Source organism: Austrofundulus limnaeus, unplaced genomic scaffold (assembly GCF_001266775.1).
Source record: "Austrofundulus limnaeus strain Quisiro unplaced genomic scaffold, Austrofundulus_limnaeus-1.0 Scaffold25, whole genome shotgun sequence".
NCBI classification, from domain to species: domain Eukaryota; kingdom Metazoa; phylum Chordata; class Actinopteri; order Cyprinodontiformes; family Rivulidae; genus Austrofundulus; species Austrofundulus limnaeus.
In genome coordinates, this window is record NW_013952427.1 from 2,189,272 (window position 1) to 2,189,858 (window position 587).

Below are 587 nucleotides of genomic sequence, written 5' to 3' on the forward strand. Positions count from 1 at the left end.
ATGACCGTGGAAGGGAGGTAGAAGCTGTCACAGTTGTTGCTTTGGGCATGAAATTAATTACCATAGGTGCAAACTTAAAATTTTTGAACTCTTTTCAGGCCAAACCTTATGTTCCTCTGCATTTCAGAGTTAATTGTTGTTCTTAGATGAGTTACATATTTGAATGTCTTTGCCTTGTTACTTCATATCTAGATTTGGAAACATAGAGCACCAAATTTAACATTGTACAAAGTTTGTGACAGGCCTGATTATTGTCTTTATTTAGTCAATGCTGCCTAATTTAGTATGATCACATGGTAGGTGGTGATATAATGATCAAGTGATATAATTTTCCTCATGAGAAATGCCTAAAACTAAAACTAAAAAAAAAAAAAACTTTTAACTTTATTAATATACAAGAAAGAAATGATTGAAATTTCAGAGCTCACAAGAAGAAATGCTCCAAACCAATAAGTTCCTCATTAAAATGATCAAAATCTAATAAATTATTGGTTTGTTTGTTACTCTGTAAGCCTTTGATGTTAGGCCAGTCCCTGAGGTAAAACCACAAAACCAAACTTTTGGAAATACTCTACGAACTAGATTCT